The sequence below is a fragment of the Panulirus ornatus genome, chromosome 25, assembly GCF_036320965.1.
Source record: "Panulirus ornatus isolate Po-2019 chromosome 25, ASM3632096v1, whole genome shotgun sequence".
NCBI classification, from domain to species: Eukaryota; Metazoa; Arthropoda; class Malacostraca; order Decapoda; family Palinuridae; genus Panulirus; species Panulirus ornatus.
In genome coordinates, this window is record NC_092248.1 from 15,526,974 (window position 1) to 15,546,152 (window position 19,179).

At 40.7% G+C, this 19,179-nt stretch overlaps 1 protein-coding gene across 6 annotated transcripts in view; it reads right to left on the reverse strand.

Annotated features, from left to right (window-relative positions):
• LOC139757307 (uncharacterized) overlaps positions 1-19,179 on the reverse strand; it is a 268,133-nt gene that overhangs the window by 227,992 nt on the left and 20,962 nt on the right. For all 6 annotated transcript variants that reach the window (XM_071677699.1, XM_071677700.1, XM_071677694.1 and 3 more), the window contains one exon: positions 528-641. The gene's annotated coding sequence lies outside the window, so the exon portion shown is untranslated. The remainder of the gene's footprint in view (positions 1-527; positions 642-19,179) is intronic.

Below are 19,179 nucleotides of genomic sequence, written 5' to 3' on the forward strand. Positions count from 1 at the left end.
ATCTATCGTATGTCTCATATAAAAGTCGATCTTAGCTTTTCAATGGCCCAAGAATACTGAAGTGACTGGGAGTTGCCCTGTATTCAAATGATATAACTCATATACAACAAGAATAAGCCATTTACAGTTGCAAGCAAGTTATATTAGTTGAAATGTTATATACTGTATATGGGCTTATATCAAAAATTTATCATAGGGGTGGTGAGTGTCATACAACAAAACTTATGGTTTTATGCAGTTATAGATGAAATGCACATCAGTATTACAAATATGAATGAAGAAAAGACCATACCTTACCTAAATTATTGTGAAAATGCAATGTTATCTTTAAGCACAAAGGTTGGTTGGTAAACATGTTGCACTGTCTGGTGGTGGTCACACAGGTGCTAAGTCATCACCCAAAACCTAAAAAGTTTTATTATAGACGCCTTTGGGATACAAATTCCATAACAATGGTTTAAGCAAAATCTAAAGATAATGTCCATATTGTAATGGAACTAAAACAGATGTAATTTGGAGGAACTCACTGTCTGTGGGGTGGTGCATACAGCCTTTGCTTCCCACATGGAATGATGTTTCTCCTAAAGGAACACTGCTTCCTTCCCGGCAACAGGCCTCTTATATACCCGAAGTACATTTATCTGTCAATAATTCAAATAAGCAACATTTCAATAACACTGCAGTAAAGTTATCAATAAGCATTCAAAGATAAATGTAAACTATGTTTTGTGAACACTACTGTGAGCACTTCACTCACTACATTATACATAATTCACCATAGCCTGAACTGAATTCACATGAAGTCGGGTTTAACATCATTTTCCCCAGAAGAAGCCATGTCCCACAGATAGTGGTGGGTCTGGCTAGGAGCTGTTCCTTTTAGATTTGTCCATATACCCTCATGTAATATTCTTTTGTTATGCTTCCTGAAGAGGTCTTAAAGAATGGACAAAAACTTGGGAAGGTTCTTTTCATTTTTCCAGAGTTATGAAGATTTTGCCTAACTCTCAGTATAAATTGTGGATGAACATATGATGGTACATTTTAACTCACGTATCAGTCATCAGACACACTCACCATCTTCAGAAACATATGTGCCCCTTTCACTTCCTGCTTAGGAATAATGCTTCCCCCCTGGAACTTTTGTCTCCCCAGCTATGGACCTGTTGTTTTCTTGAAATATAGTTCTCTATTAATAACTCAAATGGTGATGATTTTTAATGAGAATGCTGATGAGGTATTGAAGCAGGCACTTAAAGAGGGTGATATGAGTGGAGTGAACAATTTGTCAAACCTTCCAAAGAAAGTGTAACCATTTCAGCATGCTAGGCATTTGTACCTGTTACAGGAGTATAAATCTAAAACCTTCAGCCATTCCCTGCTGTTCAGCTTCTATAATTCTGGTACCATTTCAGTTACCCTCCTCTGGACCTTCTCTTTGTGCTTCTTTAGGTGTTGTGACTGAACCTATGAAGCATTTTCTAGTTCTGTCCTTGTACAGGACATGAATAAACTGCTAAATATTTATGAACCCATATACTTATAAGCTATTCTAATATCTGCCAGCAGACAGTTTATTTCCTTAACTATTTTCCTTATGTGGGAATCTGATGGCAGGTTAGGAATGATGTCTAATCCCAAGTCCTTCTCATGCACACATTCCTGAAGCTTATTTCATACTAAGTAATAATCATGCAGATGACTTCTTTCACTTTGTTCCATCCTTATTACTTTACATTTGCTTGGGCTGAATTTCATCAACCACATTTCACACTGACTTTAGTCTGTTTAAGTTCCCTTGTAAGCTGATGCAATCTTCCTTGCTTTCACTTCTCTCATGACCTTTACATCACATACAATCAGATCTAGGTAGGATTCCATAACTTAAGATAAGTCATTGATATAGATAAAGAAGAGTAGTGGTCCCAGACCCAAACTTCATGGCACTCTATTGGTCATCTTGATCCATACAGAAAAGATTTCTTTGACATGCATCCTTTGTTCCCTCCCAGAAATAATTCTATCCATTTAAGAACTTACCCCTTACTCCTGCTTGATAATCATTTCTTAATCAGCCTCCTATTTATGACTGTGTCAAATGCCTTCTACCAGTCCAGATGCAGACAGTCTACCCAGCTTTTCCCTTTTGTTAAGAACTGAGCTCATTCTCTTGTAAAACTAAGCTCTAGGCTAGTTACACATGACCTTTCCTTAAAACCATGCCGTCTCTAATTAAGGAAATTTCTCCTCAGCAGAAAGTCATCAACTTGCTTTCTAATTATCATTTAGAGAACCTTAATCCACCTTTGCTAGTGAGACTGGTCTGTAATTTGACACCTGTTTTCTTAGTCCTCTTTCTTATATATCAGTATGACATTTGCTCTTTTCCATTCCCTTAGCACTATGCCTCTCTTCTGTGACATCTTTAACAGTAATTCAAATGTTGTATCTTGTGTAACTACACATCTCTTTGGTATATACAATGAAATTTCATTAGGGTCATGGACCTTATATGGGTCAATCTTTCAGTATAGTTAACATCTTTTCTAAATATTCCAATGTTTTGCTAAACTTACCCTATTCCTTCTCACTGGTTTCAGGAATGTAGTGTTTTCCACTGAAAGAGCACTTTTGAGCTTGTTTTTCAGTTCACACACCCTTACATCATCCTCTTCAATTTTTCCTCCTGATTAGCAGCTCCTTAACTGACAACTGACTACTGATGAATTTACAGAAAAGTTTCAGAGTGTCAGTTCTTTGTCCACAATATTCTTCTCAAAGTTTATGTGTTCTTCTTTTCTTATCCTGGTATACTTTTTCCGTGCTCTCTTAAATCTTGCAAGCTGGCTAGAGCAGTCTACATCTTTGCCACTGTACATCTTGAAGGTCTTATACTTTATGACAACTTTTATTACATAATTCCTTTCTCTTTCTTACTGTTCCCTCTGTATTTAAGCCCTGAGGTACCCAAGCCTCCTGGAACTCCTATCAAGGTGGTGGCTAGTGTAAAAGAGTTTCTACCTATCCCTGTCCTTACATGCATCCCTCACATAAACCATTCCATGCATTTCTACACCATCTCCCCCCCCCCCAGCACTCTTCCACTCTATTTCACCATATCACAAGTGTCCTCCCTTTAACACCAATCCATTTACTTGTACTATCATACACTCTACCTGTAAACATTCACAAGCCCAAACCACCTCAATATATTGTTTTACTCAGGCTACCACTCCACAGTTCCCTTCCTTTGCATTCTCATACACACCCTCACTTCTTTCTGCATTCCATCCAGTAACACCACATGCTTCTCTCTAATAGTTCATTTGCTCAACTGGATTCTTGACCTCTGTGACTCATTCCATGTCCATTTTTTAACTGCTTAGGTAAGGGTTGGGAGGACTATGCTGAAACTTTAATCCCTTCTTCACTCTGTACTTACATCCTTACCCCTCAGTATTCTATTGAGGGACCCAGTGACTCTTCAAACCTGTACTGCTCTCTCCATTACCTCTACTTCCATATCACCAAAGTTACCCAAGATAGCTTCCAAGTACTTAGATTCTGTAATCTCTTCCAGTCTTTCTCACCCCATATCTATACCACAGTTTAGCACACTTTCTTCCCTCATTCCATGGAATTTGCACCTTTCAAAACACCATTTCTTTACTTTTATTCATGTTTACCTTTAGTTACCTATATTTATGCATATCATAAAATACACAACTTTCTGAAACCCTCTTCATTCTCAGCAAACAACTCAGGCTCATTCACAAACAGGATTGTCACCAGCCATCATACCTCACTACCACACTCCATCTCTGCACCCCCTTTCCCTAGTTTTGCTTTCACCTCTTTTCTCACTCCATCCTTATATGTGTTAAAAGGCCATGATGACATCACACATCCTGCTTCACACCAACAAGTATACCAAAACTTTTGCTAAACTCTCCTTCCACTTTTATACAAGAATTTGCTCCTCTATAGAAGGCTTTCACATCATCCAACAGTTTTCCTTTACTCCATATATCCTTCACACATCCCATTAAGTTTTCAACTTGCCTCTGTCTTCCACTTTATCCAGATCCATAAAAACTGCATATCCTTCTGCTAGATACTTTTCCAAAGTCATTCTGACAACAAAAGCCTGATACATACACCAACACTCTTGCATATACTTTTCCTGGTGTACTTAACAGATTTATTCCCTTATAATTGATATACACATCCTTAACACCTTTTCCTTTGAATAAAGGAGCAATAGTAGCTTTCATCCCTGCCTACGTCACACCATCTGCTTCCATACTACATTACACATCAAATGCATCCACTCTATCACACTCTTTCCCCTCATAATTCATTTCAGCCAAAATCCCATCCACTCCTAAGTGCCTTTCCTACCTTCAACCTCATTTTTGCCCTTTTTACCTCCCTTCTTGCTATAGGCCCCAGCATTTGTATGCTGCCTCATCTTCTCCCACGTTCACCACTTCAATTTACTCTTTCAACCTTCCTTTCACTTCCACCTTTTGATTCATTAACTCATATTCCTGACTTCTCACATTTATATTTCCACTCTTACATCCACCTTTCCTGTTTCACCTCCTTTCAGTACAATTTCTTATTTTCCCTCTTTTCACCCATCTTTCTTCTAAAATCTTCATCTAATTTTTCTTTGCTTTCCTCTATCATCTTAACATTCTTGTTACTCACCTTATATTCTTCTCTACTCGTTTGCTGTACTTTCACTGTTACATTCCTTTTGAGCAGTCTACCTTAGGCGATTTTCTTCTTCCACAGCATTTTCAATCTCATCCACTCACCATGTATTTCCACTCATACCTCACAATTATAGTCTTTCTCTAAACATTTAAAACACGACTACATCTCTACTTTTACTGCATTTTCAAGTAAACTTTCTGTTACCATTCTTCCATACTCATCCTTCCAATCATGAATGAAATAAATGTCCAAACATGTAATTACATGATAAGAATTGGCTTTCGTGAAGCTGATTTCGGGCCAATTTAAAACTACAGGAAGCTTTTGTGTGAGGCGGCCAACACTTTTACCTCTCCATTCTAACTTATGCAATATTTCCACCTCTCCCAGATCCTCACCTCCACAAGGACTGCAAGTTGATCAGAATCTCTAAAGAATCCTCTCACAACTCTAGCATACCTCTACTCCTTCATTTCAAATCTAACAGAACCTCTCATCACAAAGCCTTGGTTCTTGGCTGCTGAATTACGTTCCCAGTCCACATCATTGTAGAAATAATTGAGGTTAGTGTTGTTTATGTGATCGTATCTCCTCTTCATTTCCAATCTCATGTCTCCTCTTTTAATATCCTCATTTACCACATAATGATCTAGTAATGATGGTGTATGAGTCCCTCTCATCCTAATAAGCCCTGTCATTCTGGTATAGGAAATTTTCCTGGATACACTAAAAACTTACAGAGGTATAAGTTTGTTGAGTATTCCTGGTAAATTATATGGGAGGGTATTGATTGAGAGGGTGAAGGCATGTACAGAGCATCAGATTGGGGAAGAGCAGTGTGGTTTCAGAAGTGGTAGAGGATGTGTGGATCAGGTGTTTGCTTTGAAGAATGTATGTGAGAAATACTTAGAAAAGCAAATGGATTTGTATGTAGCATTTATGGATCTGGAGAAGGCATATGATAGAGTTGATAGAGATGCTCTGTGGAAGGTATTAAGAATATATGGTGTGGGAGGCAAGTTGTTAGAAGCAGTGAAAAGTTTTTATCGAGGATGTAAGGCATGTGTACGTGTAGGAAGGGAGGAAAGTGATTGGTTCTCAGTGAATGTAGGTTTGCGGCAGGGGTGTGTGATGTCTCCATGGTTGTTTAATTTGTTTATGGATGGGGTTGTTAGGGAGGTAAATGCAAGAGTTTTGGAAAGAGGGGCAAGTATGAAGTCTGTTGGGGATGAGAGAGCTTGGGAAGTGAGTCAGTTGTTGTTCGCTGATGACACAGCGCTGGTGGCTGATTCATGTGAGAAACTGCAGAAGCTGGTGACTGAGTTTGGTAAAGTGTGTGGAAGAAGAAAGTTAAGAGTAAATGTGAATAAGAGCAAGGTTATTAGGTACAGTAGGGTTGAGGGTCAAGTCAATTGGGAGGTGAGTTTGAATGGAGAAAAACTGGAGGAAGTGAAGTGTTTTAGATATCTGGGAGTGGATCTGGCAGCGGATGGAACCATGGAAGCGGAAGTGGATCATAGGGTGGGGGAGGGGGCGAAAATTCTGGGGGCCTTGAAGAATGTGTGGAAGTCGAGAACATTATCTCGGAAAGCAAAAATGGGTATGTTTGAAGGAATAGTGGTTCCAACAATGTTGTATGGTTGCGAGGCGTGGGCTATGGATAGAGTTGTGCGCAGGAGGATGGATGTGCTGGAAATGAGATGTTTGAGGACAATGTGTGGTGTGAGGTGGTTTGATCGAGTGAGTAACGTAAGGGTAAGAGAGATGTGTGGAAATAAAAAGAGCATGGTTGAGAGAGCAGAAGAGGGTGTTTTGAAGTGGTTTGGGCACATGGAGAGGATGAGTGAGGAAAGATTGACCAAGAGGATATATGTGTCGGAGGTGGAGGGAACAAGGAGAAGAGGGAGACCAAATTGGAGGTGGAAAGATGGAGTGAAAAAGATTTTGTGTGATCGGGGCCTGAACATGCAGGAGGGTGAAAGGAGGGCAAGGAATAGAGTGAATTGGAGCGATGTGGTATACCGGGGCTGACGTGCTGTCAGTGGATTGAATCAAGGCATGTGAAGCGTCTGGGGTAAACCATGGAAAGCTGTGTAGGTATGTATATTTGCACGTGTGGACGTATGTATATACATGTGTATGGGGGGGGGGTTGGGCTATTTCTTTCGTCTGTTTCCTTGCGCTACCTAGCAAACGCGGGAGACAGCGACAAAGTATAAAAAAAAAAAAAAAAAAAAAAACTTACTAAAAACTTGAGTCCCCTTGACTCCCTATCACCATGTGAATCCAAATTTCCCCAGTCTATCTCTATGTAATTGAAATCTCTTACTATCAGCACTTTACCATCTCTAATAAGTGAATGTTTCATTGCTTCATGTACCATCCTCATTGTTCCTTCATTGTTATCACTGTGTAGTTATTCTGAATTACTGCAGTCCTTTGGAAGATTACATACTAATAACACTACTATGCTCTTCTTCCCTACAGAAATTATTCCCACTATGTATCATCTGAATTGGCCATCTCCCACTTTTTCTTAAAACTTCAGACTCTTTTATGAATAGGACTAGTCCTCCCCCTCGCTTTCCTTTCCTTTCTTGCTATCAAATAACCCTTCTAGGCAGAACAGAAGAGAGCTTATCTCTGGTAAACTAAGTTCCCAAACTTCAGCAATATTAGGCACACTTTCCCTTGTTCGATCCTTGAATTCCAGTTCTTTAACACTAACTATTAAACCATCAACATTTGAGTACATTATGTTTAGTCTGACATTAGTATCCCCTAACACTCCTGACCTTTGTGGTTCTAGCAGGGTTGCTCCACCCTCTTCTCGAGTGTGACATCTCCAGTTTTTTGTCTTCTGACTATACCCTTTGCTTCTGTCACATTTTTCTTTAGATTTAACACACCTCATGAATATCCCACTGAATTCCACCTTGCCTTTAAGATTTTTAGCTTTTATAAATACTTCTTGGATTGACTTCAATTTAAATATATCCATAACTGGTTGCCACCTTACATCATGGTTATGACCTCATATACTTCTCCTTTCCTTTATCACAGAAACTGCTTCTGCCTGTCCTACAGCCTCAGGCAAAGTATTCAGTGATCTACATCCGTTAGCCTCCTACTTTAATATTTATTTATCTTATCTATTATACTTTGTCGCTGTCTCCCGCGTTAGCGAGGTAGAGCGAGGAAACAGATGAAAAAATGGCCCAACCCACCTACATACACATGTATATACATACATGTTCACACACGCACATATACATACCTATACATATCAACGAATACATATATATACACACACAGACATATACATGTATACGCATGTGCATAATTCATAGTCTACCCTCATTCATTTCCCGTCGCCACCCCGCCACACATGAAATGACAACCCCTTCCCCCGCATGTGTGCAAGGTAGTGCAAGGAAAAGACAACAAAGGCCCCATTCGTTCACACTCAGTCTCTAGCTGTCAAGTATAATGCACCAAAACCACAGCTCCCTTTCCACATCCAGGCCCCAAAAACTTTCCATAGTTTACCCCAGACCCTTCACATGCCCTGGTTCAATCATTGACAGCATGTCGACTCCGGTATACCACATCGTTCCAATTCACTCTATTCCTTGCATGCCTTTCACCCTCCTGCATGTTTAGGCCCCGATCACTCAAAATCTTTTTCACTCCATCTTTCCACCTCCAATTTGGTGTCCCACTTCTCCTCATTCCCTCCACCTCTGACACATATATCCTCTTTGTCAATCTTTCCTCACTCATTCACTCCATGTGACCAAACCATTTCAAAAGATCCTCTTCTACTCTCTCAACCACACTCTTTTTATTACCACACATCTCTCTTACCCTTTCATTACTTACTCGATCAAACCACCTCACACCACATTTTTTGCTTTCCAAGATAACATTCTTGTCTTCCATACATTTTTCAACACTCCCAGAACTTTCGCCCCCTCCCCCACCCTATGATTCACTTCTGCTTCCATGGTTCTATCTGCTGCCAAATCCACTCCCAGATATCTAAAACACTTCACTTCCTCCAGATTTTCTCCATTCAAACTTACCTCCCAATTGACTTGTCCCTCAACCCTACTGTACCTAATAACCTTACTCTTATTCACATTTATTCTCAGCTTTCTTCTTTCACACACTTTACCAAACTCAGTCACCAGCTTCTGCAGTTTCTCACATGAATCAGCCACCAGCGCCGTATCATCAGCGAACAACAACTGACTCACTTCCCAAGCTCTCTCATCCACAACAGACTGCATGCTTGCCCCTCTTTCCAAAACTCTTGCATTCCTCTCCCTAACAAGACCATCCATAAACAAATTAAATAACCATGGAGACATGGAGACATCACGCACTCCTGCCGCAAACCAACATTCAATGAGAACCAATCACTCGCCTCTCTTCCTACACGTACACATGCCTTACATCCTCGATAAAAACTTTTCAATGCTTCTAACAACTTGCCTCCCACAAAATATATTCTTAATACCTTCCACAGAGCATCTCTATCAATTCTATCACATGCCTTCTCCAAATCCATAAATGCGATATACAAATCCATTTGCTTTCCAAAGTATATCTCACATACATTCTTCAAAGCAAACACCTGATCCACACATCCTCTACCACTTCTGAAACCACACTGCTCTTCCCCAGTCTGATGCTCTGTACATGCCTTCATCCTCTCAATCCTACATAAAATTTCCTAGAAATACTCAACAAACTTATACCACCGTAATTTGAGCACTCATTTTTATCCCCTTTGCCTTTGTACAATGGCACTATGCAAGCATTCTGCCAATCCTCAGGCACCTCACCATAAGTCATACATACATCAAATAACCTTACCAACCAGTCATCAATACAGTCACCCCCTTTTTTAATAAATTCCACTACAATAACATCCAAACCCGCTGTCTTGCTGGTTTTCATCTTCTGCAAAGCTTTTAATACCTCCTCTCTGTTTATCAAATCATTCTCCCTCACCCTCTCACTTTGCACACCACCTCGACCACAACACCCTATATCTGCCATCAAACACATTCAAAAACCTTCAAAATACTCACTCCATCTCCTTCTCACATCACCACTACTTGTTATCACCTCCACATTTGCCCCCTTCACTGATGCTCCCATTTGTTCCCATGTCTTACACACTTTATTTACCTCTTCCAAAACGTCTCTATATTCTACCTGAAATTTAATGATACTCTGTCACCCCAACTCTCATTTGCCCTCTTTTTCACCTCTTGCACCCTTCTCTTGACCTCCTGCCTCCTTCTTTTATACATCTCCCAGTCATCTGCATTTTTTTCCCTGCAAAAATCGTCCAAATGCCTCTCTCTTCTCTTTCACTAATAATCTTACTTCTTCATCCCACCATTCACTACCCTTTCTAATCTGCCCACTTCCCACGCTTCTCATGCCACAAGCATCTTTTGCGCAAGCCATCACTGCTTCCATAAATACATCCCATTCCTCCCCCACTCCCCTTACCTCCTTTGTTCTCATCTTTTTCCATTCTGTACTTATTCTCTCCTGGTACTTTTTCACACAAGTTTCCTTCCCAAGCTCACTTACTCTCACCACTCTCTTCACCCCAACATTCTCTCTTCTTTTCTGAAAACCTCTAGAAATCTTCACTTTTGCCTCGACAAGATAATGATCAGGCATCCCTCCAGTTGCACCTCTCAGCACATTAACATCCAAAACTCTCTCTTTCGCGCGCCTGTCAATTAACATGTAATCAAATAACGCTCTCTGGCCCATCTCTCCTACTTACATACGTATACTTATGTATATCTCTCTTTTTAAACCAGGTATTCCCAATCACCAGTCCTTTTTCAGCATATAAATCTACAAGCTCTTCACCATTTCCATTTACAACGCTGAACACCCCATGTACACCATTTATTCACTCAACTGCCACATTGCTCACCTTTGCATTCAAATCACCCATCACTATAACCTGTTCTCGTGCATCAAAACTACTAACACACTTGCTCAGCTGCTCCCAAAACACCTGCCTCTCATGATGTTTCTTCTCATGCCCAGGTGCATATGCACCAATACTCACCCATCTCTCTCCATCCACTTTCAGTTTTACCCATATCAATCTAGAGTTTACTTTCTTACCCTCTATCACATACTCCCACCACTCCTGTTTCAGGAGTAGTAATACTCCTTCCCTTGCTCTTGTCCTCTCACTAACCCCTGACTTTACTCCGAAGACATTCCCAAATCACTCTTCCCTTTTACCCTTGAGCTTCGTTTCACTCAGAGCCGAAACATCCAGGTTCCTTTCCTCAAACATACTACCTATCTCTCCTTTTTTCTCATCTTGGTTACATCCACACATTTAGACACCCCAATCTGAGCCTTCAAGGAGGATGAGCACTCCCCGCGTGACTCCTTCTTCTGTTTCCCCTTTTAGAAATTTAAAAATAGGAGGGGAGGGTTTCCAATTTTCAAGGAGGGGATCCAATTTTCATGTGGATCCCTCAGCATGGCAGTGTCAACTTCTAAATAAATACTAAACCTCTGTGTGTCTAACTTTATAATCTCTTGTTTGGCAAGCAAGCACTGGTCCTATATTCTCTGCACTTATCAAAACCTTCCATCAATTATCCCATATACTTCGTTGATTGCCTCATCTCTAAGAGTGTGCTAACCTTTCCAGGCCATTTGTAAGAGCAGAAGAGATCAGAAACCAAGTTTATTGTGGGAAGAGAAGAGAAGCATACGATGATTTGAAATCACAACAAAGGAGGCACGTGTGAAGTAAGTTGTGGTGGTGATAAACTACTGATGTTATAGCTAAAGGGAATATAAATTTTTTTCAGTGCTAGAGATACAAATATTTGGAATAATCTGCCTGTAACAGTGATCAAACCCTAACCCATCAACAGTTTTAAAAGGTGTTTGGATAAATGCTGGAGTGAAGAGCAAATGCTTTATGACCTTTTAGCACTAGTACCAGGACTCATAAGGCAGATATATTAAGATATGACCATATAGGTTGAGGCCTCTGGTCAGTAGGTAAGGTACATGATGGTAATACACTTGTAGAAATGTAAACAAACCCTACAAAACCTTATCTAGAAGCTGAAAGGATTGTGGAAGTATAACAGTATCATATTCAATTTCTACAGGTGATGATGCCGTGCCTTCTGTTTATCTACATCTAATGCCAAACTGGCAATTCATTTTCACGAGCATGACTGGTATTTTGAACAAAATATCGAAATTCAGGATAAATCGTAAATGCTAGGGTGGTTCTGTTGATTATTTCTTACAAGTATATAACCTACATCTTCACTAATTATCTCAATATCTTCCTGGATGTACCACTTTAATCTTCTGTAATAACATTCAACAAAATATGATGAACCAAATCAAGCTCTCAGTGTATTTCTGTATTCAAAGTGTGATACACAAAACAACCACAACTATAATAACCAATGAGGTTTGGAGGAGCTGCTACTGCAGTCCAGGCACAAAAGTGGGGAAGTTTTGAATTTCAGTGCCTCTTAGGGTACTTCAGCTTTCTGGCATATCCAAGTCTCACCCAGCCTTCTTGTGGTGACCTTGTTATTACACCCTTAGGGGTAAAGCAAAAGGAGGGAGGGAATGCCTAACTCCATCAGGGAAACAGAAGTTGCATTTCTTTAAATACAAAAATACCTGAGGTGTGCTGGGGTTTTTAGTTTTTCAGACAAATTGAGAGCCCTAATGCCAATGGGAAACACTGTACTGGAGCTGCCATCTGTCAGTGGCCTGTCAAGGCTAGGAATCAGCACTGGGGTCTACCAGTTATGCCAAAGAATAAAAAAGATGAGTAAATAGGGTGGTGGCGCTAGATAAAAATGGGATGACTGGTGAGAATAAAAGGGGGGAGCTTGTGGAAAAATTTAAAAAATTATAGTTTGGATAGGCTGCAAACTGGGGAAAGCCAAATCCTTGGGCAGGGTATATGAAGTGGAAATGGAAATGACTGCAAGTTATGGGAGGGCATGGAAGGAGGAGTGGCAAGGACAAGAATGAAAATTATCAGAGAAGGGGGAAAAGAAGGACGTGCAATTGTGCTATCAATGAGAGTATAAGTATGGATAGAATGGATCGAGAATAATGTGGGCAAAAAGAAAGACTGGAATTGTGACACATGCATGGGTATGTGTATATGCGCCTGTGAATAAAGATTGTGTGAGTTATGGAGGAAATGAAGTGTTTCTGGAGATATCTGAAAGACTGTATGGATGGTTTTGAGATGGAGAGAAAAGAGGTTGTAATGGGTGATATGAATGCGAAGGTTGGATTTGATGAAACTGGTGAGATAGTTGATGAATGGGGAGTGTTTGGAGTAAATGAGAATGGAAATTATCTAGTGGATGTCTGAGCTGATAATGGTTTATTCTTTGCAAACACCTATTTTCAACTCAAGATGATCCATAGCTATAAATGGATGAAAAATGATGGATGAGAGGAGCAGAAGGATTTGGTTGACAATGTGGCAGTGGATGAAAGGCTGAGAAAGGCTGTGCTAGATAGCTAGAGTTGTGAGAGGATTCTTTGGAGACTAACCATTAGGCAGTCCTTTTCAGTGTGAGGACCAGGGAGAAGGAGAGGACTGGTGTATGGAAGAATGGGAGGTAAGTGTTGGCAAGTGACTGAAAATTTAGATGGAAGTGTAGTAAACGTATGAGGTGTTTAAAATGTGTAGAGAAAGAATGTAAAAGGGTTTAGAATTAGAAGTTGGATAAAGTCGATTTTTTTTCATACATATTCGCCTTATCCACGTTAGCGAGGTAGCGTTAAGAACAGAGGACTGAGCCTTAGAGGGAATATTCTCACTAAGCCGCCTTCTTTGTTCCTTCTTTTGGAAAATTAAAAAAAGGGAGGGGAGGATTTCGAGCCCCCTGCTCCCTTCCCTTTCAGTCGCCTTCTACGACATGCAGGGAATACATGGGAAGTATTCTTTCTCCCCTATCCCCAGGGATAAAAAAGTCGAGAGAGATATAGGAATAAACAATGGAAATGCATGATGGATGGATGATATCAGAAATGCTGTGGAAGATAAGAAAAAGGCTTATGGTAGATGGATGTATCAGAGAAAGTGTAGCAAAGGAGAAGGTAAAAATATAAGATGAGTAAGCAGCATGTTTAGCTGATAGAGGAGATCAAAGAGAGAGTAAATGAAGATTTTGGAAAAAAGTTGAGCAAAAAGTTTTGGGAAAATGATAAATCATACTACAAGGAGGTGAAAAAAAGAAAAAGAAAAGAGGTGGATGTAAGACTGGATATGTTAATATGAGAGGTGCAGAAGGGGAATTGCTGAATCAAGAGGAAGAAGTGAAATGAAGATGGAAGGAGTATATCAAAGAACTGATGAGAGAGGAAGGTGAGGTAGCAGTTGTTACATGCTTGAAGGCTTCAGTCATGGACAAAATTTCACATCAAGGTGAGGCCATCATATACATATTGAGAGAAATATGAAATGGAAAAATAAAAGAGAAAGGAAAGTATATGTTTATCTATTCAATATACTTTGTCAGTGTCTCCCGCATTAGCGAGGCAGTGCAAGGAAACAGACGAAAGAATGGTCCAACCTGCCCATATACACATGTGTATACATACACGCCCACACACGCACATATACATACATATACATTTCAATGTATACATACATATACATACACAGACAAATACATATATACACATGTACATATTCATACTTGCTGCCCTCAGCCATTCCCGTCGCCACCCCGCCACACATGAAATGGCACCCCCTTCCCCCCAAATGTGCACGAGATAATGCTAGGAAAAGACAACAAAGGCCACATTCGTTCATACTCAGTCTCTAGCTGACATGTGTATTGCACCGAAACCACAGCTCCCTTTCCATATCTAGGCCCCACAAAACTTTCCTTGGTTTACCCCAGACACTTCACATACCCTGGTTCAAGCCATTGACAGCACATCAACCCCGGTATACCACATCATTCCAATTCACTCTATTCCCTGCACGCCTTTCACCCTCCTGCATGTTTAGGCCCCGATCGCTCAGAATCTTTTTCACTCCATCCTTCCACCTCCAATTTGGTCTCCCACTTCTCCTCGTTCCCTCCACCTCTGACACATATATCCTCTCTGTCAATCCTTCCTCACTCATTCTCTCCATATGACCAAACCATTTCAATACACCCTCTTCTGCTCTCTCAACCACACTCTTTTTATTATCACACATCTCTCTTGCCCTTTCATTACTTACTCGATCAAACCACCTCACACCACATATTGTCCTCAAACATCTCATTTCCAGCACATCCACCTTCCTCTGCACAGCCTTATCTATAGCCCATGCCTCGCAACCATATAACATTGTTGGAATGACTTTTCCTTCAAGCATACCCATTTTTGCTTTTCGAGATAATGTTCTCGCCTTCCACACATTCTTCAACACTCCCAGAAACTTCACCCCCTCCCCCTCCCTGTGACTCACTTCTGCTTCCATGGTTGCATCCGCTGGCAAATCCACTCCCAGATATCTAAAACACTTCACTTCCGCCAGTATTTCTCCATTCAAACTTACCTCTCAACTGACTTGTCCCTCAACCCTACTGTACCTAATACCATTTATCTTATTCACATTTACTTTCAGCTTTCTTCTTTCACACACTTTATTAAACTCAATCACCAGCTTCTGCAGTCTCTCACCCGAATCAGCCACCAGCGCTGTATCATCAGCAAACAACAGCTGACTCACTTCCCATGCTCTCTCATGTACAACAGACTGCATACTTGCTCCTCTCTCCAAAATTCTTGCAGTCACCTCTCTAACAACCCCATCCATAAACAAATTAAACAACCATGGAGACATCATGCACCCTGCCACAAACTGATATTCACTGCTAACCAGTTACTTTCCTCTCTTCCTACTCGTACACATGCCTTACATCCTCAATAAAAACTTTTCACTGCTTCCAACAACATGCCTCCCACACCATATACTCTTAATACCTTCCACAGAGCATCTCTATCAACTCTATCATATGCCTTCTCCAGATCCATAAATGCTACATACAAATCCATTTGCTTTTCTAAGTATTTCTCACATACATTCTTCAAAGCAAACACCTGATCTACACATCCTCTACCACTTCTGTAACCACACTGCTCTTCCCCAGTCTGATGCTCTGTACATGCCTTCACCCTCTCAATCAATACCCTCCCATATAATTTCCCAGGAATACTCAACAAACTCTGTAATTTGAACACTCACCTTTATCCCCTTTGCTTTATACAATGGCTCTATGCAGGCATTCTGCCAACCCTCAGGTACTTCACCATGAGCCATACATACATTGAATATCCTCACCAAACAATCAACAAAACAGTCATCCCCTTTTTTTAACAAATTCATCAACCAATCAAAAACACAGTCACCCCCTTTTTTAACAAAATCCACTGCAATACCATCCAATCCCGCCGCCTTGCCAGCATTAATCTTCTGCAAAGCTTTCACTACCTCTTCTCTATTTACCAAATCATTCTCCCTGACCCTCTCACTTCGCACACCACCTCGACCAAAACACCCTATATCTGCCACTCTATCTAAAGCATTCAACAAACCTTCAAAATACTCACTCCATCTCCTTCTCACTTCACCATTACTTGTTATTACCTACCCATTAGCCCCCTTCATCGATGTTCCCATGTTCTCTTGTCTTACGCACTTTATTTACCTCCTTCCAAAACATCTTTTCACTCTCCCTAAAATTTAATGATACTCTCTGACTCCAATTCTCATTTACCCTCTTTTTCACCTCTTGCACCTTTCTCTTGACCTCCTGCCTCTTTCTTTTATACATCTCTCAGTCATTTGCACTATTTCCCTGCAAAAGTCGTCCAAATACCTCTCTCTTCTCTTTCACTAATAATCTTACTCCATCCCACCACTCTGCCATTTTTAATCTGCCCACCTCCCACCTTTTTCATGCAACAAGCATCTTTTGCCCAAGCCATCACTGCTTCCCTAAATACATCCCATTCCTCCCCCACTCTCCTTACGTCCTTTGCTCTCACCTTTTTCCATTCAGCACTCAGACTCTCCTGGTACTTCCACACACGTCTCCTTCCCAAGCTCACTTACTCTCACCACTCTCTTCACTCCAACATTCTCTCTTCTTTTCTGAAAACCTCTACAAACCTTCACCTTCGCCTCCACAGGTAATGATCAGACATCCCTCCAGTTGCACCTCTCAGCACATTAACATCCAAAAGTCTCTCTTTCATGCACCTATCAATTAACACATAATCCAATAACGCTCTCTGGCCATCTCTCCTGCTTACAAACGTATATTCTTGTATATCTCTCTTTTTAAACCAGATATTCCCAATCACCAGTCCTTTTTCAGCACACAAATCTACAAGCTCTTCACCATTTCCATTTACAACACCGAACACCCCATGTACTCTAATTATTCCCTCAACTGCCACATTACTCACCTTTGCATTCAAATCACCCATCACTATAACCTGATCTCGTGCATCAAAACTGCTAACACACTCACTCAGCTGCCTCTCATGATCTTTATTCTCATGACCAGGTGCATAGGCACCAATAATCACCCATCTCTCTCCATCCACTTTCAGTTTTACCTATGTCAATCTAGAGTTTACTTTCTTACACTCTATCACATACTCCCACTACTTCTGTTGTGATAGTGAAAAACCTGTCTTTTGAAATGTGCCAGGTCACAATTATTGGGACAGATATGAAAGGGTATTGAGTTTCAAAGCTTTGATGTGTAGGGAATGAAGCAGGTATCAAAATGGCCAACCCTTGAGTTGACAAACGCCACACAATAATCATGTGATGCAGCAGTTTACTGAGTATTGCATGGTCTAACTAGTGGTGTGGGCACACAAGCAGCCAGTTCTCGGGAGCAAAAACCTAAGTAATAGCTATAGAAGAGGGAAAGTGAAACAACATTGTGACATAGGGCAAGGGGGTCAAGCTTGGAAGTTAGCCTGGGACAGCTTATATGGCAGATCACTTTTGACTCAACTCTCTCAAGTAAGGATGTAGAGCTAGAACCACCCCATATATGACCACAGTGCTCCATACAAAGATGAATCAATCCCTTGGATAAACAGAGCAACTATTTAGAAAAGAAGTTTTGACATCTAAACAGGAGAGTTAGTTTCTGAGAGGCAGACTTAGCTATTCCTGTAACGTGGGGTTTCTAAGGAAAAGTGGATGTTACATTAATGCCAAGTATGTTCATTGACTCAAGAGGTGGAATTATGGGAACTGTCAAAGGACAGACAAGAGCTGTAACAGGGTTTTCGATAAGGAGATGGGTAGAAATTGTCTTCAAGACATTAAACTTAGTCATCAGCATATGAATGTATTGAATCATTTGTGGAGAAAAGGAAATCGTTGAAAAAAAAAAAGAAAAAGTGTAGGAGACAGGACAGAACCTTGAGGGACACTGCTGTCGATGGAGAAAAAGGAAGGATGATCCATCAACAACCACAGAGATAGATTGGCCAGAGAAGGAGCAAAGTGAGGGAGGGAAAGCTTAAGGATGAGTCCCCAATACCGTACCCTGTCTAATGCAACAACATTTGACTCTGCATAATCTTTCAGGGATGATGACCAGACATCAGTAAGATAGGAAAGAATACCACCAGTGGATCTTGCCTTATGGAAGCCATACTGGTGATCAGAGAGAGATATGATTTTAGAGGTGTTTAAGGATAAGGGAGCTGAGGAGGGATTCAAAGACTGTGGAAATGGTAGATGTCAAATCAATAGGATGATTGTTAGTGGGATCAGATCAGTTACCCTTCTTTGGGATGGGATGTATCAAAGCATGCTTCAAAGGAGAAGGAAAAGATCTGGTTTTTAAATAGAAACAGAACTGAAGTGCAATCACAGGTGCAAGTTCAGAGGTTCACTCTTTCAGTACATGGGGATGGACACCATCAGGACAATAAGTCTTGTCTGTGTCCGGAGGAAGAAGCACTTTTTGGACAGTCCAAAAAGAGATTAGGGGAGGGGGCACAGGATTAGTGAGAAGAGCATCAGGGGGTGAAGGAATGTTAGAGTCATCCAAGGTGGAACTAGTGAACAAACGGGAACCAAAGAGAGTGGCTTTGTCTATTATGGGGGCAGAAAAGTAAAGCGACAAAAGTTGTTAGAGATGCCCTTAGCTAAAGACCACAAAGACCTATCTGTAGATGATGAGGAGAGGTTACTGCACTTCCTTTGAATAAAGGAAGCACTGTCTCATGGATAATGTGCTTGCAACAATTACAGGCAGTGATAAAGGTTGAATGAAAGTCAGAGGAAGGAGAGTTTTTCCAAGCCCAAAATGCATGAACACTTGTCTGAATGGCCTCAGGACAAGAACGGTTGAA